This window comes from Phocoena sinus, chromosome 5, assembly GCF_008692025.1.
Source record: "Phocoena sinus isolate mPhoSin1 chromosome 5, mPhoSin1.pri, whole genome shotgun sequence".
Classification (NCBI taxonomy): Eukaryota; Metazoa; Chordata; class Mammalia; order Artiodactyla; family Phocoenidae; genus Phocoena; species Phocoena sinus.
This window is the reverse complement of record NC_045767.1, coordinates 87,825,367-87,844,523: the sequence shown is the minus strand read 5'-3', so window position 1 is coordinate 87,844,523 and position 19,157 is coordinate 87,825,367. Positions and strand designations below refer to the sequence as shown.

At 34.7% G+C, this 19,157-nt stretch overlaps 1 pseudogene; it reads left to right on the top strand.

The window, feature by feature from the left end:
- Positions 1 to 16,966: 16,966 nt before the first annotated feature.
- Positions 16,967 to 19,157, top strand: part of LOC116754250 — a 51,699-nt pseudogene continuing 49,508 nt past the window's right edge.

Below are 19,157 nucleotides of genomic sequence, written 5' to 3'. Positions count from 1 at the left end.
GGAAATAAGCAAACTTCTTAGACTACACTGCAGATTCTTTGAGGGAAAAATGCATTTCTCTGAAATACTATCTGCTGTGAGGATGATTTCTACATATAATCAGAAACTCGGTGAGTTTTCTCATTTCTTCCTTTTCTTTTACTCCATAACTTCCCCTGGTCTTCTCACAAACTGTATTGTGATCACTACACCAAGCACAAGTACTTAGGCTTCTTATTAACTAGTGTCAGCCTGAAATCTGCAGTAAACATGAAGACAACATGTTGAATTTTAATAGAAAGGTCTCAAAAAAAAGTATTCCCTCTCCTTCTTCTCTAACCATACAGGGTCAATTTTGGGGAGTTCTGACAGTGATTTTATTTTGAAATTCTGCCAAATTCTCCATTTAAAAAAAAGTCTCTTTCTTTCATTTCCAAAAAGTCTATCTTCAGTATGCTTGCCAATAATTTACCCATGAGGTCAAAAAATTATTCAATATAATACATATCAACCAAGTTCAGTAATAATTTACTATGGACTTTGATATTTATAACCCAAGCAAAATAGACTGAAAGTTACTATCATAGAACAAACATAAGTCTATCAAATATAAAATTATTTTAGAAAATAATATAAAATTATCTTAGGACAAATGAAAATTATTTGGGCATTTATCTGTTTTTTAAACAGGAATAGTGGCACAAATAAGTACAATGTAAATACAAATTTTTTCTTAAATGGCAAATTAACTATAAAGAAATATAGCAGAAAAAATGTATTTTCTTAATTTTTTGAGATTTGAAATAATTAAATAATTATTATACTTTAAGGTATAAAGTTTGAAAAATGTAAGCACTAATGCTGTTTGTTTTAAGATCTAATTCATGTAATCAAAACAATAACTTACCATACTTCTAAATCATTTATTCTGGCAATAAGGTAATGTCCTTTCCTATAATAATCTTTAAAATCATAGTTTAATCTTAATGTCAAGATATCTCTTTACTTTTTCATTCTTATAAAATGATTTAATATAAAGGAGTTTAAACTCAAGATTTGGATACATTGTTAGCAATTTCTGTTTATTAAAAAAAACTACTCCTAAAAATAAATGAATATATTCTATTTATAGAGACCAAAGCTTTTCTTAAACACAAATATTTACCTATTTATATTATCTATGCATCATTATATTAACTAAATTAACAATCTGGTAATAATTTTAGGTATGCAGAGGTTAAACCTTTCTAATATGCTATATTTTTCCAGTTTAAGTTTCAATAAGAAGATGTTTTCTGGAGTTTGATGACCTCTGGCTTTCCTAGTCAGTTAAAACAATATGATTTAAAATACTCTATTTGTAAACTACACATAATCTATATTTTATAATCTATATAATCTATATGTTAGGAAATCCTGCTCAAATATCTTCTGTGTCATGACTTATTTGAAAATGATAATAGGTGTATGCAAGTATTTTGTACATGTGCACATGCATATATGTGTGAACACAAAGTGAAGCTCTATCTATTATAAATAAAAAGTGATTCATATGGTTGTATGTCTTGATTGTCAAACTTGCTTCCCTTTTCTGATGAGGGAAGTGTTTGTTACTGTAATGTTCTACATATTTTACCAAAAATAATGATTAACCTACAGCCTCAAATCTACCATACTCTCCAAATTTATGGGAATATCAACGGTGATATTTCAAACGGCAATACAGTTGGGACTTTTGGGTCTGCTGCCTATGGAACAAGGAACTATCAGTTCCGCAATGCACATTGAATCACTACCTACCCTTGGCTTCTCAATTTCATTTTCTCTGCAGGTTCTTTGCTTATGAATCCCACTCCAATTCTACCATGGTTCTAGATTCTGGCTCTAATGTCTCACTCTCAATTCCTCCATTAATTTCCCACAGAGATGACCTTTTCATATCTTCAGATGTAAACCACTCTTATATGATATCAGAAGTCAACATGACACCATGAAATGCAGGCACCTGTTTTTCACCTTTGTCAGGTGGTAAAATCATGATTCTTCTGCAGAGGGAAAGCTCCCCATATCTTGGATCATTTGCCCTGGTTAACATGCTTCATTTTAGATCCTGTCTCCTTTCCAGGACTCCTAGACATAAAATCTCATCATGCAGTTAGCAATAGTGATGATCCTAAAACTCATGGAGAGTTTGGAACAAATTAGACCTTTCTTCCTTTATTGATATAAAACTGCTATTTCATCGTGCTCACTGAGAATGAAAAAATGCCCCAAGGTCGATATAAATGGTTAAATGAGAAATTGATTTCTAAAGATTATAATTTCTTCCATGCTAAGTATGGAAGTGCAGCATAAAGAATTTGCATCACTCACATGTGTCTCAATTTGGTCTCCAGTTGCACCTAGTCAGCCACCAGAGAATAAACAGGTTACACATGGGAAGGTGAATTTCCTTTTGGGGTGTAAAGAAAGGCAAGCAGAGAAACCCCAGTGGCTTAAGAGCCCTCCCTAATGATGCAGATCTCACCAGGAATCAACAAGTCTTCCCTTCCATAGCGAAAAGATTCATCCTCCTATGTATATTTTATAGAATAAAGGTTATTGCAGGACTAAATTCCTGGTTAATCCATGATCAGTAAGGTGAGTGATGAATGAGATGCACTAAGTGAAATGATGTCTTTCACCTCCATCTCCATGTCGTTTATATATTTCTTCCTAGGTAAGCTGGAACTTCCTGAAATGTATTGATTATTGCAATTTAATATAAATAAAATGTTGCTTGATAACTGCCTGGAAAGAACAAGTCCATGAAGAAGTAGAGCATGATTTAATCTATCAAATGTTTTCCCATATCTAAATTTGTGTCTCTGGTTTCAAGAAAAAATATAAGTATTGGAAAAACTGAAAAATATTACTAAGCAAGGAGGAATGGGTAAAAGGGAGATTCAACAGCAAAAAGCTAAAAATTAGCACTTTTATATATTATAGCTTGGTCAAATATCTCCTTTGTCAGCTTCTATCCATAGACTAAATCAACAATGCTGTGATGGGTGCCTGTTCAAGGAATGACATAAAAAATCTGGAAAGTTAGGCTGGAGAACTGACTTGGTTGTAAAAGTCTATTGGCAGTAATAGTAGAATCAGAAAATAGATACTTGATAATAATAATTCTAATGTTAATCCCCAAAGTTTTAGTTTTCCTTAGCAAATGAATTTTAATCCATTGAGAAGGAAGGAGTAATAACAATGCCCAGAGACAACTCATCCATAACTAAGCAATTTTCCTTCCTAATAGAGAAATAACACAGATACAATAATAGAAAAATTTGATCTGGAGAAGAGATATCAGAGATATCATTCTGAAAGCTGCAGGAACATCAGGTGTGAGCCCTTAGAAATGTTTGATTTGTAAGGCAAACAAACATAAAGTTTACATAAAGTAGTCATACTTTCTTATGTTTAAAGTAGACTTTTTACTAAAACCATGTTTGAAAGATGTAGTTCCTCATGAGTTTATTTACATTTAATGAAGTTTCTTACTGCAGTATAATATAAATGGTTACGTTTTCTTTGTAACTCCTCCCATCAAGAGGTGAAGCTACTCCTCCAGCCTTGAATTTGGTCTTGCCTCATGACCCGTTTTAAAACCCAATAGAAGGTAGCAGTGTTTTTGATATATCATGTATTTGATAAATATGGAAAAGGCAGAAATTATGAGGAAAATGAAGGTACATGTTTTTTTCTGCAGAATTAGTGCTTTGGAAAATATGATAGAATGAGAACTTTAGACCATCGTATTAAGACTAAGTGAGAAAGCCAGAGGAGCCTCCTTGTCAGAATATAAAGAAATTCTCATCTCTTGCAAAAGGCAAAAAAAAAAGAAAAATCAGTTTTATTTTAAAATAAAACATTTCCAGTTCTACTTAAATTCCCAACGTAGTTTTAACTTTTTTGAAGAGCAGGACCCTGGCTGAGAAAGAAAAGAATGCCAAGACATCAGAGAAATAGTTAATGTATGTGAAAATCTTGAATTCCTAGATTCCCCTGAGCCCACTCCTCTCTGTGAAGGGGTAGCACTTCTCCATTGTTTGAGGATGATATAGGGTCCTCTACCCTATACAACATCTTATGTCCCTCTCAGTATCTGCTCTTATCTCCCCTCTTGGCCACAGGCCAATGACTAGGGTTAAGTCACACTGTATAAAGCCAGGTATAAGAAGGATCAACCAAAGGAGGAAACATAGTATAGCTCAAAAGAACTGGAGGACCTATCCAATATTTACCAGCAGGAACTGAGAGATTATATATGGAACTGTATGCTGAAGAATAGGATTAAGGAAAGTAAAACATAAAGTTGTATAAGGAAGCATCATTTAAAATTTTGGAGCACTCTCAGGACATAGGATTTAATACCTGGGTTCAGACTCCAGGAGATGGTGGTAACAGAGTACTAAGATGCCTGTAGAAACTTGGAAAAAGTGATGGCCCATAGGAAGTAAAATTGATATGCTGGAAGTGCCATGATAAACAGTGAAAGAAGGAATCCAAAGGCTTAGAATAGTGGATATATTAAGATTTATATGCTTGTAAGTCTGGAAAATCTACCACATGATTGTTTACTGAAGTTATAAAATGTTCATTGTGGCCATACTGTGAGGGCCAGGCTGTTGGCAGTAACAAAACTGAGCTCAATAATGTTAATTGTAATCAAATCCAAAAATAAGAGAGACTAGGTGATGGTACTCAATCATCAGAAGTCAGACAGTCACAATGATCACAGTGAACAATGAGGTTAGAGTGGCAGCCAAGCAATCTTAACCCATGAAAAGCTATCAATATGGTGATAGAGATAAACAGGCCACCAAAAAGGGCATTGTCCTGTCTGTACTACCAGAAGAGTTTGAGGATCAGTATCAGAAGGATGAGGACCATCGCTTCACTCAAATCATAATCACTTGCCAAGTTTTAGACCTGAGAGTTTTTAGACCTGATCCTTTGACTAATGAAGAGACTAAGTCCTTTAGAGGAAGAACGCTGTAGCATCACAGTAAGTGTGCATGCTAATAATTTCCTCAATTCTTTCCCAAGAGGATGAAAGCATCCTGGGGCAACTGATGATTTTTTCAGTCCCTCAAATATATAATTGGATAGAAATACTTTGTCAGTGGCACAAATCCAAACTGTATCCTTGACATGTGGGATAAAAGTTGTAATAGTGGGAAAGGTTGGGTAGAAGCAGTCTGTATTAGAGTCCTAGGGCTGCTATAACAAATTACCACAAACCTGGTAATTTATAACAACTGAAATTTATTCTTTCGCAGTTCTGGAAGCCAGAAGATTGAAATCAAAGTGTGTCAAGGTCCATTTCCTTTTGAGATTTTTTGAAAAAATCCATTCCATGATTCTCCTAGATTCTGTTGGCTACTGACAATGCATGCTGCTCCTTGGCTGTGGTTTCTCTCCAATTGCTGTCTCTCTCTTCACATCACCTTTTCCTTTGTGTGTCTATAAACCCTTTCCATCCTTCTTGTCATAAGAATATCTGTCATTGGATTTAGAGCCCATCCTAAATCCAGTAGGAACTTATCTCCATATCTTTAACTTAATTACAGGCATACATCAGAGGTATAGCAGGTTGGATTCCAGACCACCACAGCAAAGCAAAGGTCACAGTGAAGTGAGTCACAAATTTATTTGTTTCTCAGTAGATGTAAAAGTTATGTTTGCACTGTAATGTAATCTATTAAGTGTGTAAAAAAATGTCCCTTCCTTAATTAAAAAAGATTTTATTGCTAATCAATGTTAATCATCATCTGAACCTTCAATGTGTCATAATCTTTTTGCTGGTGGAGGTCTTACCTTTTTGATGACTGTTAATGAATCAGGCTGGTGGTTGCTTAAGACAAGGGTGGCTGTGGCAATTTCTTAAAATAAGACAACAGTGAAGTCTGCACATCAATTGACTCTTTTGTTTCTCTGTAACATACAATGCTATTTGAAAACATTTTGTGCTCAGTAGAACTTCATTCGAAATTGGAGTCAATCCTCTCAAACCTTGCTGCCCCTTTATCAACTAAGTTTATGCAATATTCTAAATCATTTGTTTTCATTTCAACAATCTTCATAGCATCTACACCAGCACTACTTTCCATCTCAAGAAGTCACTTTCTTTACTAATCCATAAGAAGCAACTCCTCACCCATTAGTTCTATCATGAGATTGCAGCAATTCAGTCACATCTTTAGGCTCCACTTCTTTTTTTTTTTGGCTGCTTCGGATCTTAGTTGTAGCACATGGGCTTCTCTCTAGTTATGGAGGGTGGGTTTTCTTTTCTCTAGTTGTGGTGTGGGCTCCAGAGTGCGTGGGCTCTGTAGTTTGCGGCACACAGATTCTCTCATTGAGGTGCACAAGCTCAGTAGTTGTGGCGCGCAGACTTAATTGCTCCGTGGCATGTGGGATCTTCGTTCCCTGACCAGGAATTGAACCCATGTCCCCTGCATTGGAAGGCGGATTCTTTACCACTGGACCACCAGGGAAGTCCCTAGGCTCCACTTCTTTCTTTTTTTTTTAAACATTAAAATAAATTATTTTATTTATTTATTATTTATTTCTAAATCTTAAGTTCTATTACTTTTTATTTATTTATTTTCACACACACACACACACACACACACACAACAACACATACAACCTGTATTTTATTTTTACAAAAGATAGACTGACACCAAGCACTGTAAATGGATGACCACAACAAAAACAACAATGATTGCAATTACCAAACACGAAACATACTCATACTATGTCATAATATTGATATTCAGTCCAGTAATCCTCCACTGTAACAGTTCCTTTACTTTGCAGTGAAAATTGATTTGTATATTTTTTGCCTAGGCTCCACTTCTGAGTCCTCTTGCTATTTTCACACGTGCAGTTCTTTCCTCCACTGAAGTCTTAAACTCCTTAAAAATCATCCATTAGAGCTGGAATCAATTTCTTTGAAACTTCTGTTAATGTTGATATTTTGACCTTTTCCCATAAATCACAAATGTTCTTAATGGTATCTAAAATGGTGAGTTTTTTTCAGAAGGTTTTCAATTCACTTTGACCAGATCCATCAGAGAAATCACTATCCATGACAGCTATAGCCTAACAAAATGTATTTCTTAAATAATAAGACTTGAAAGTTTTAGTTAGTCCTTGATCCATGCGATGCATGATGGACATTGTGTTAGGAGGTATGAAAACAATATTAGTCTCATTGTACATCTCCATGAGAGCTCTTGGATGATCAGGTGCCTTGTCAGTGAGCAGTAACATTTTGAAAGGTTCTTTTCTCTGACAGTAGGTCTCAGAGGTGGGCTGAAAATATTTAGCTGTAAATATATGTTGTAAAGAGATATGCTGTCATCGAGGCCTTGTTGTTCAATTTATAGAGCACAGGCAGAGTAGATTTAGCATAATTCTTAAGGGCCTAGAATTTTCAAAATGGCAAATGAACTTTGGCTTCCACTTCAAATCACCAGCTGCTTGGCCCATAACAAGAGAGTCAGCCTGTTCTCTGAAAATTTGAAGCCAGATATTGATTTCTCCTCATTAGCTATGAATGTCCTAAATGGCATTTTCTTTCAATATAAGGCTGTTTCATCCACATTGAAAATCTGCTGCCTGTAGCCACCTTCATGAATTATCTTAGCTAGATCTTCTGGATAACTTACTACAGCTTCTACATCAGCACTTGTTGCTTTACCTTGCACTTTTATGTTTTGAAGAGGGCTTCTTTCCTTAAACCTTATGATCCAAACTCTGCTAGTTCCAATTTTTCTTAGGCAGCTTCCTCACCTCTTGCAGCCTTCTTAGAATTAAAGAGTTAGGACCTTGCTCTGGTTTAGGCTTTGGTTTAAGGGAATGTTGTGGCTGGTTTAATCTTCTAACTAGACCATGAAATCTTTCTCCATTTCAGCAATAAGGCTGTTTCACTTTATCGTTTGCGTGTTCACTGGAGTAGCATTTTTAATTTCCTTCAAGAACATTTCCTTTGCAAAAAAAAAAAAAAAAATCTTTGGTGCAAGAAGCCTAAATTTTGGTCTATCTTAGCTTTCAATATGCCTTTCTCCTTAAGCTTTATTATTTTTACCTTTGATTTAAAGGAGAGATATTCAACTCTTTCAGTTGAAAACACAGAGACCATTGCAGGGTTTTTAATGGCCTAATTTCAATACTGTTGTGTCTAAGGGAATAGGGAGATCTGAAGAGCAGGAGAGTGACAGGTGAATAGCCAGTTGATGGAGCAGTTAGAACACATGTATTTATTGATTAAGTTCATCATTTTGTATGGGTGAGGTTCGGTGGCACCCCCTAAAATTACAATAGTAATATCAAAGATCACTGATCACAGATCACCACAACAAATATAATAATAATGAAAAAGTTTGAAATATTACAGGAATTACCCAGATGTGACACAGAGGTATGTAGTGAGCAAATGCTGTTGAAAATATGGCATTGATTGACTTGATTGACTCATGGTTGCCACAAACATTCAATTGTTAAAAAGCTGATATTTGTGAAACACAATAAAGCAAAGCACAATAAAATGAGGTATGCCTGTATATTTCAAAGACTGCTTTCTCCATATAAGGTCAATTTTATAGATCCTGGGAGTTACAACTTGGACATACTTTGGGGTGTCCACTAGTCAACCCACTACAGACTTGAAACAACTTATTCTCACCATCACTTGACCCCAAAAACACAAACAGGAGACAGGATCACACTTCTGTGTATGGTGAAAATTAAAAATCTTAAAGAGTCAAAGAATGCAGGATGATGAGCTCCATCCTATCTGGGCCCCTCAAAACCAAAAGATCCTGGAAAATGGTAGTGGATCCTGCAAACTCATACAAGAATTCATTCTACTCTCATACTCTGTGTCTGATGTGATATCTCTGCTAAAGCATATTAACACATCTTCAGGTACATGGGATGAGGTCATTGCTCTGGTAGCTGTTCTCTGCCATCCCTATCTGAAAGAAGATCAGATACAGTTCTCATTCACTTGGAAAAGACAATAGTATACATGTATATACAATTTTGCCTGAAGACTATATAAAATAAACTTTCTTCTCTTCCCTCATAATATAGGCCAATAAGATATGAATTATCTGGATATCCTTCAGAAAATTGTACTAACCAGCTATGTTGACAACACTATGCAAATCAGAAAGATGAGCAAAAAGTGGTTAGTATGTTGGGCAACTGTGTAAGACACATGAGCTTTAGAAAGTGGGAGAAAAACCCTATGAATATTCAAGTGTGATCTTCCACATCAGAAAAATTAATTGAGACCCAGTGATCAGGGATATTTAAGGTTATCATTTCCAAAAGAGGATAGATTTTGCATTTTGCCTTTTTTCTGCAAAGAAAAATAATAGATAGTGTATGCCTTTTCAGGAATTAGGGGAAGCATATTTTTCCATTCTGTGACTCATAGGCCAGATAACTCAAAAGACTATCAGTTCTGAATGGACCCAGAGCAGGAAAGAATTCTGCAGTAGGTCCAACCTGTAATAGTCTGTAATATTAGGTAGACCTTATAGTATTAAATACATCAGCAGTGAGAGAAGACACTGTATGGAATCTCTGCCAAGCTTAACAGAAGAATCACAACACAGCAATATAAAGTCATCTGAACTGAAGAATTATGTGTTTTTGGAAAAACAACTCCTGACATGTTATGGGACCCTGTTAAACATGGAACACTCAACCATGGGACATCATGGTATTTCTCACCAGAGACCAACCATCATAGAATTGGCATTAAGCAATTAAGTAGGCAAAATTACCCAGCCAGGTCACATCAGACCGCTTTTATCATCATCCACCCCAGTTCTGACTCCTAGAACAAATTAACAAAGTGACTATGGTGACAGAGAGTAAAGCTATGCATGGGCCCCAGTGTATAGGATCCTATTTACTGAGGCTCATGTAACTACTCCCTCAGTGTCAAAAGGATCATATCTGCTTGGAAGAGAATTAAACATTGAGTTCCTGATAGGGCATCATTGCTAGAGTAGACCAACTGGACACTGAGGCCAATTTCCTAAATTGGATCCCTTTCACACTGGCTATTTACCCTGACAGAAATAGTTAGATAATACTGGAAATGATTTTATCTTATTATCTACATGGACTCTGCAAAAAGGTCACATTTCATTGACCCAGAATTTTAGCAATTTTATTGGTTCCTAAGACTGAGAGGTATAAAAGTGGTTTAAAAAAATCAAGATATTTTAAGGTCACGGGTGAAAATTGACTTCAGCATCAACACAAACTGAGTACCTTAGTTTTTCAGTAGAAAACAGTGTAGAGCATTTTGAATTTCCAATTTATGGCAGTTCCTTTCCCAGATGTCAATTCTCCTCAAGTTCTCATTTCTTTTTCTTCACTCATTGATACCCCCAGTTTCTGCTATTGATTCTGTTTTTGGCAATGTAATCTCAAAAGTGGCTATAGTCAGAAAGCTATAGTGATCTTAGGGTTCACCTCATTAGCTTCCCTTCTCTTAGTTGTCATGTTTCTGTGATGCCTGATATTCATAACTGAAAATAGTGTTACGTATAATTTGTCCAGTTTTCTATTTGCTCATGGCAGAGGGTTAGTCTGGTTCCAGTTTACACCATCATGGACAAAAATGGAGTCAATACCTTAACTGACTTAATTACTAAGAAATTTAAATGACTTGGAAAAATCTTTGAATAAACAAATTGAAGCAGAACAGGAGGAAGCTTTCCAACAAGAATGGAATTTTTGTAATGTAAAAATTTAGTGACTCACTGAACCCAAAGCCAAGAGAAAGCCCACTCTCTTATTTTTCCAGACTTCCTAAGACTAAGAGAACAAAATAAACACTTTTAGTTTTTTCCTACTAAAGTACAAATGGTTAACATCCAAGCCAGGAAACATCTAATAACATTGAGAGAGTAATACTGATAATGGATGAATTCATTGGCTGTGGGTCAAAGTTATTTATCCCTTTTGTGGTTCATAACAAATATAATTCAGCAGAATCATTAATACAAGAAATTTTTAATGATATCCAAACATTTATTGAGATATAATCAACATACAACATAGTATAAATTTGAGGTGACTTGAAATGCTTTTATATTAGAAATAATTACTGCCTTAGCATTAAATAACATCTTTGAGACACCACATAATTACCATTCTTTGCTTTTGTGGTGAAAATATTGAAAATGTTTTCACTTAGCAACTTTCAAGTGTAATACAGTATTATTAACAATAATCACCATGCAGTACATTAGGTCCCCAGAACTCATTCGTCTTATAATTGTATGTTTGTGCACTTTTACCATCATCTCTCCCTTCACTTTAACCCCTACCTTCTAGAACTCATTCGTCTTATAATTGTATGTTTGTGCACTTTTACCATCATCTCTCCCTTCACTTTAACCCCTACCTTCTAGAAACCACAATTCTATTCTCTGTTTCTATAAGTTTGGTTTCTTTAGATTCCACATATAAGTGATATCATACAGTATGTCTTTCTCTGTCAAACTTATTTCACTTAGCATTATGCCCACAATGTCCATCTATGCTGTGGCAGATGGAAAGATTTCCTTCTTTCTCATAGCTAACTAATCTTCTATTGTATACATATATCACATCAGTTTGCCCATTCATCTATTGATGGACACTTAGATTATTTCTATATCTTGGCTGTAGTTATTAATGCTAAAATGAACATAAGTGCAGATATCGCTGTAAGATCCTGTTTCCATTTCCATTGGATATGTACCCAGAAGGGGAATTGCTAAATATGTGTAGCTCTATTTTTTTTTTTTCACAAAACCTCCATACTGTTTTCCATAGTAGCTGTACTAATTTACATTCCCCCAAATAGTACACTAGAGTTCTCTTTTGTCCATATGGTCACAAATACTTCTTGTGTCTTGTACTTGATAATAGCTATTCTAACAGATGTGAGGTGATAGATCATTGTGGCTTTGGTTTGCATTTCTGTGATGGTTAGAAATGTTGAGCACATCTTCACATACCTCTTGGTGATTTATAATATGTATTCTTTGGGAAAATTATTCAATGTGTCTACCCATTTTAAAACAGATTTTTAAAACTATTAAGTATAGAGTTCTTTATGTAGTTTGGATATTAATGCCTTATCAGATATATGATTTGCAAATATTTTCTCCCATTCTGTAGGTTGCCTTTTATTTTGTTTATTTTTATTCTTCCTGTGTAGAACTTATTAGTTTGATATAGTCCCACTTGTTTATTTTTGCTGTGGTTGCTGTGCTTCTGGTGTCAATCAAAAAAAATCAATGCCAAGACCAAAGTCAAAGAGCATTTCTCCTATCTATTCTTCTATGAATGCTTTCAGTTTTTGTTATGTTTAATTCTCTATCAATTGCATGCTAAATTTTGTGAGTGATGTAGGATAGGGGTCCAGTTTAATTATTTGGCATGTGGTTATCCAGTTTTCTAACCCCATTTATAAAAGAAACTATCATTTCCCCATTTAGTGTTATTGGATCCCATATAAAATATGAGTTAACCTTATAGTCAATGCTTTTTTTGTTTTAAACTCTCAATTCTGTTCCATTGGTCTACATGCATATTTTATGTCAGTGTCATACTGTTTTGATTACTATAGCTTTGTAACATAATTTGAAGTCAGGAAGTGTGAGCCTTCTAGCTTTGTCCTTCTTTCTCAGGATTACTTTGGCAATTATTTTGTGGCTCCATATAAATATTAGGATTGTTTTTCTTATTTTTGTGAAGATGCCTTGGAATTTTTACATTAATTGCATTGAATACAGAAGGCTTTGGATAGTATGGATATTTTAACAATATTAATTCTACTAATCCATGAATATGGGAATCATTCCAACTTTCTGTGTCTTCTGTTTATTTCAAATAAGTCTTATAAATTTTGGTGTACAGAACTTTCACATCCTAGGTAAATTTACTCCTAAACATTTATTCTTTTTGATGCTATTTTGGATGGAGTTGCTTTCTTTGTTCTTTTTTGAGATGTTCTGTTGTTAGTGTATAGAAATACAACCCATTTCTGTACATTGACTTGTACTCTGCAAATACACTGAATTCACTGGTCACTTCTAAAACTTTTTGGTAGTCTTTATAATTTCCTATATAAAAGATAATATCATCTGCAAAGAAATGCAATTTTACTTCTTTCTTTCCAATTTGGGTGCCTTTTATTTCCTTGTCTTGACTGATTGCTCTAGCCAGGACTTCTAGTACAGTATTGAATAGAGCACATGTGTTATTCCTGATGAAATCCCAGAGGAAAAGCTATCACTTTCACTGTTATGTATGATGTTAGTTGTGGGTTTGCATAGATTGCCTTTATCATGTTGAGTCATGTTCTTTTTATTCCTAACTTGTTAAGCATTTTTATCATGAAAAGATGTTATATTTTTTTCAAAATTTTTGTGTCTATAATATGCTCATATGAGTTTTATTTTTCATTCTGTCAATATTGTGTATCATAATACTGATTTATGTATGTTGACCCATGTTTGAATCCCAGAGATAAATCTTATTTGATCACAGTGTATGGTCCCTTTTTTGTGCTGTTGAATTTGGTTTGCTAATGTCTTGTTGAAAAAAATTGACATCTATATTCATCAGAGATATTGGTCTGAGTTTTCTACCATTTCAGCTTTTGTTTGTATGGGAAAGTATCATTCCTTTATTTCTGAAGGACATCATTTTCACATAAAATATTTCAGGATCATAGGTTTTTTTTCTTTTGGAACTTTTAATATACCAACCAAATCTGTCCTGGTCTGCAAAGTTTCTGCTGAGAAATTTAATAATATCCCTATGGGGAGTTCCCTTGTATGAAGTGAGTTGTTTTTTTCTCTCTTGCTGGTTTGGTATTTTTCTCCCTTTGCTCTTTGTTCTTAACTATTGAGAATTTGATTATCATATGTCTTGGTTAAGTCTTCTCTTTGGTGATTCTGTGTGGGAACCTCTGAGTTTCATGTACCTGGAAGTCCACATTCCTCCCCGAGCTTGAGAAGTTTTAGCTATTATTTCTTAAATTAAGCTTTCTGCACCTTGTTCTCTCTCTTCTCCTGCTGAGAATCCAATAATGCAAGTATTGTTTAACTTTAAGGTGTCCCGTTCTTCACATAAGCCTCCAGCACTCTTTTTTAGTCTTTTTCCCTTTTTGTCTTCTGACTAGATACTTTCCAATGACTTGTCTTTGAGCTCACAGATTCTTTTTTCTGCTTCACTGAGTCTGCTCTTGAGGCTCTGTATTCATTTTTCATTCCATTCATTGCATTCTTTAGCTCCAGGATTTCTGGGGTATGTTGTTTGTTTCTTTTCATTGTTGTGTTATTTTTAGAAAAATATGGTCTATAATTTTTCCTGTTTCATTTTTGTTTCTTTTTATGATTTCTGTCTGTGTTGAATGTTTTATTTTGTTCATGTATTGTATTCTTGATTTCGCTGAGCTGTATTTCATTGTCTGTGTTCTCTCACAGCTCTCTTAGCTTCCTTTAAAAATTATTTAAAATTCTTCTCAGGGAATTCATAGATCTGTATTTCTTTGTAATTTGTTGCTGGAAAGTTATTGTGTTCCTTTGGTGATGTCATGTTTCCTTAATTTTTTATGTTCCTTAAAGGCTTGTGTTGGTGTTTGCACATAAAGCATCAGTTACCTCACACAATCGTTACTGACTGGCTTTGGGACAGAAATGCTTTCTCCTCTCAGTCTGACTAGAAAATCTGAGACTTTCTCAGACCTTTCTTATGGATATGTCTGTTCCACATTGCTTTTTCCCTCTTTAGGGGGATTTCTTCAGGTTGTATGCCTTCTTTTGATTCCACAATGGAAGCTGTGTGTTGAGGGTCTCCAATTTGTTTTCCCTAGTGTAGAGTCCTGAAATGTTCAAGTTTGTGAGTCTTATCCCAGTCCCACAGATATGGGTCAGGTTTCTGCACTTGCTTACTCTTATTCTCCATGGCAGTGTACAGCTGGAGACAGCTTTGTGGGTCAGGGAGAAGGAGCAGCAGGGTTTAGTAAAGGAGCACAAAGCATTGGGGGAGTCTATGGCCTCACAGAACAGTCTTCTGATGAGTTGTCCTAAGAAGATGGTGGGCAGGCTTCCTAATGGAGTCCAGAAATTGTTTAGAAGGAAGAACCACAGAGTGGTTACTAGCCTTGCTTTGATAAGTTCTAAGGCCTGGTGATGATCCCAGCCTCTCCTATCTCCTTAGCTTTGCAGATCACCTCAGTAATCTGGGAAAGGTGAGAAAGAAGTGGACATCCCTTATTGCTGGGGAAACCAAGTACTCATAAGATTTCACTTTCCACGTAGGAGAAATTACAGTTCTCCTAAAGAAGAAGTTCTTACAAGGAACTTTCCTGGAACTGGTCCATAATGCCCTGTGGAAGGAATGACACAGGCAAAGTGAAATTGTTTTCTTACCCTCTTCAATGAATCTGTTCTTGGAATGATTTGCTCCAATTGTGGGATAAAACTTCTCCACCGGACTCCCAGAAACTTACGTTCATCCCTGGATGACTGCCAATATCAATATTCTGTGTGGATGACAGTAGAGATCTCCTTCTACAGTGTTGATGCTGTCACTACAGGAAAGAAATTCTTATCATGGAAAGTTTAAAGGAAGCTGATATCAATGAAGGGGGAAAGTGAAACAACATAAAATTAGAAAACTAGGGTCTTGTGGGCCATTTCAAAGAGTATAGATTTTAATGTACATATAAGAGAAAGTTATTAAACCATTTTGCTCAAGTATGATATTTTCTGAAATAGAATCTTTTTGAAAATCAGAAAAGTTTCTCTATGGAGAGTAAGTTGCAGGTGTGCAGAAGTTGAAGAAGTGATATTGGAAGGGTACTTCAGTAAGTCCAGATTAGATATGAAACTGAATAGGGTTAGATTGATGATAGTGAAGACTGCAAATGAAAATAGATTGGCTTACCATTTGGAGGTAGAATTTAATATAGTAGGAAATTGAATAATTATGCAATTATATTTTTATTATTAGTCAATTATTCTTATGATAATGTTATTATCATCCTATATTCCTATTGATTAATAACTTGAGGAAAATCAACGTTTTAAGCAAAAGGACTATAGATGAAGTTATGATCCTAAATATAATTGTTTCCATTTCTACATGGAGTAGTGGCTTCCAGTTGTGAAGATTCAAGCCAAAAAAAAAAGGGAATTTTACACTATAAGAAGAATCTTAGAACAAGAAAGCAAAGAAAAGAGAAGTGGATACACTAGAAGGAAGCGTAAGATAATCAAGATGTCTTATTCATGATTTACCTTCTCCATTCTAAGTTATCTCTTCACAACATAACATTAATCTCACCTAGAATCAGAACTTGACTCATATCCACAGTAATAGTAAAAAGATATTTTTCTTAAAGATAGTTGTGATATAGCCAAACTGGCACTTTATTTAGCATCAGAATATTTATATTAAATTCTCCTTGCCTTAACAGCTCTTAAACTCGACATATTTTATTTTTCTGGCAGTAAGTGTTTGTCTCTTTCCTATGTAGAATATCTAGCATAATTATCAGTAAGAGAAATACTAGAGAGACCACTCTTTTCAAATGGACATTCAAAGAAAACCAGAGAAAAATTCCAAAAAATCTAGTTTTAATTGAGTATGCATCACATGATGATGGATTTTTTTAACATTACCAAGAAATTATTATGGATTTGTCTTTAACTTTAAGCCTTTTTATTTTGATATCATCCAAAAGAAGTTTGGAAATTCTCACTTGTTTTTTTTTTTCCTTAATATATTATTGACTTCATTGACTTTTTTTTCCGTCACAGCAGTTGCATTGCATTTTAATCATTTTCTTTTAAATTAATTAATTTATTTTTTAATTGACATATGGTTGATTTACAAGTACACAATTCAAAGTTCAACCCAGCCTACTATAAAATAAAATAAAATGGATAAGATTTAGTTTGAGCAAGAGTTAACCATGAAGACTGTGAAAGGCTTCTGTGTCCTTTTCAGGCTGCATCTATGTCTCTTTGACTCTGGAAGGACTGGGAAAGTACTTGTATGGCCTGAGGATTTTAGTTACTGGATTAATTTAAAAGTTATTCTGGAAGAACTCCTCCTTCACACACATGAGATAACCATCCTGGTACCTTCACCAAGCCTTCTGCTGGATAATACCAAGATTCCCTTCAATGTGGAGATCATCCAACTTCCAGTAACTAAAGAAGCTTTCATGGAAGAATTTGATACTGGTCTCTATACAATTTCTTTTGAAGTGCCGAAACTTTCATGGTGGGACTTGCAAGAAAAACTAACAAAAATGATCAGCAGTTTATTAACATCAGACAAATGAGTATGTGACAGTGCTATCACAAACAAGGAGTTACTCAACAGGCTACAGGCAGCTAAGTTTGATATCTGTATTGATGACCCTTTAAGCTTTTGTGGGGAATCAGTGGCTGAACTCCTCAATATCCCATTTATATATTCTTTTTGGTTTTCTTATGGGAATGTCATTGAGAGATTGTGTGCTGAGCATCTTATACCTTCTTCATATGTTCCTGGCATCACATCAGTACTGACAGACAACGTGACTTTTATACAGAGGCTGAAGAATTGGTTTTTCTATGCAATGAGTGAAATGTTATATTCATATGATATATTTCTGGAATGGGATAAGTATTACAGCAAGGTTTTAGGTAAGAGAAATGTGCATGTAATGATTCTTATTTCATATGTAAAATGTAAATATTTATCTGACTGTATAAAAACTTACAAAAAAGTGTTTTTAAGAGAGAACCCAAGCTCCTCTTGCTTAACTGTATTGAATGAAAAAATAATAATTTTTTTCTTTCTTTTCTCTTTTTTTTCTCTTTTTTACCTTTTTTTCTCTTTTTTGTTTTGTTTTATATGATTGAGTACTGACAATATATCAAAGAAGGAATATTCTATATATCTATGCATAAATCCTGACCGATGCCCGTAGGTTTTTTTGAAGTAACTGGAAAACCCAAATCTGACACTGTGCTTAATTTCCATAACCTTGGACTACTCTCTTGTTTACTTCTGGTACACAGCCTGTTTTCTTTCTGATTAACAGCTGCTTCTCAGGCTTTCTGTTTGCATTCTATCAGGGATTGGTTAGTTGGTTGCAGAGCTTGGCATGTGGTGAGCATGAAACTAGAAAATAAATAAATAAATGTAGCTTCGTTTCATCTGCTCTTGTTTTCCAAAGGAGAAAAAAGGAATATTTTTCCCTAAAGGACCATGTTTCTAAACTTTTAACCTATTATTTTATTGTTGCTGTTGTTCTATTTTAAATTTCATTAGAGGTCAACTAGTGAGCTTTTACTCTGAGCACAAAGTTTTTCTCTGTTTAAGCAAGTCTGTTTACCCCCTCTGTTTTTCCTTTTGATTTTTTTTATTTGAAAAGCATTCATTTAATTGTGTCATGGATGATTTTTGCATAAGACATTATTTATCTTTGAGGAAGCCCTACCCTACTTACATTATTTAGATTTTTTGAGATATAATTAACATGTAACATTGCATTCATTTCAGGGATCTACAAAAATTAATCAATAGTCAGTCTACAAAAAACTGGAAAATTGTATTCGAGCCAACGTGAGGATTATAATCCAGGAGACAGTTTTTCATAAAGCTCTGAGGAATGTTCTCCCCATTAGAAGTCAAAGCACAGTTGTACAAGTTTTTGAGACAAAGTGTTATACATCAAAGTAATATACTGACAGTTTACATAGGTCAAGAAGGCGAGTTGTGGGTCACTGTAATCCCTTAAGGGATTAAGGAAGGAATTTTATCTCCTAAGGAGCTACCTTGCTGGCACCAGGAGGAAATTGGTTTTTTTGTTGTTGTGGTGGTGGTGGTTGAGTAGGCACTCTTGTGTCTTCTAAGGGGACCTAGTTAATGTAGAATGCAGATACACTAAAGGGGGCGGGTGGGGTAGTGGCTCAAATGGAAGAGAAAATTTTATGTTAAATTTTTCTTGTCCTGCCTTAAAATCATTTCCTTTTATCACAGGTATACAACATAATGGTTTTATATTTGTACATATTGAACACCACAAGAACTTGTTAACACTCATC